Source organism: Sinocyclocheilus grahami, unplaced genomic scaffold (assembly GCF_001515645.1).
Source record: "Sinocyclocheilus grahami isolate Dianchi unplaced genomic scaffold, SAMN03320097.WGS_v1.1 scaffold327.1, whole genome shotgun sequence".
Taxonomy (NCBI): domain Eukaryota; kingdom Metazoa; phylum Chordata; class Actinopteri; order Cypriniformes; family Cyprinidae; genus Sinocyclocheilus; species Sinocyclocheilus grahami.
In genome coordinates, this window is record NW_015505506.1 from 141,377 (window position 1) to 142,074 (window position 698).

Sequence of the window (698 nt, forward strand, 5' to 3'; positions counted from 1 at the left end):
AAAAAGCATGCAAACCGATTGCCTTGAAAAAACTAAGTAAAGTGAAATAGGAATAGTATGTTGTACTGACAAATGCCTAGTTAGTATAGTTCACTTACACAAGAGTTCTAGTAACTAAAAAAGAACTGTAGGGAGTACTTGATAAGTTACTTTAGGTTTATTCGTGACTTGTATAGTTACTCACTGACTCCCAGAGTGCATTGCGGCATGAATAAATTATGCAGTTGCTTTGTTTTACAGTTATTGGATTTTTTTTTGCCAATTTTATTTGCTGTCTTGTGTCAGTAGTAGATCAACAAAAAGAGCAAATTAAATGATTATTGTAACAATTAATGAAAATAAATTAAATTTAATTGTTACCATTGTTGTGGTTCACGTGCTGAATGTTTAAGTGTGTGACTTTAGCATATTACCACACACTATTTAAGGATTATATAAACCCAATTAAAAGCATCTCGAGGTATTTATGAAAAATGAAACTGGAAAATGTTCATTAATAATCTCACACACAAACCAATGCACTAATGCTTTAATAAGTAGATAGGTCACTTTCTTAAAGCAGCTTATTCATTAGATTTCTTCTCTTGAAAGCAAATAACTGACTTCATTATGCATTGCTGCATTAACAAGAAAAAAATTATAGTAACAATCAAAGTTCCAAGTGCCCAACCAAAGGGAATGCTAATCACTATAATGGT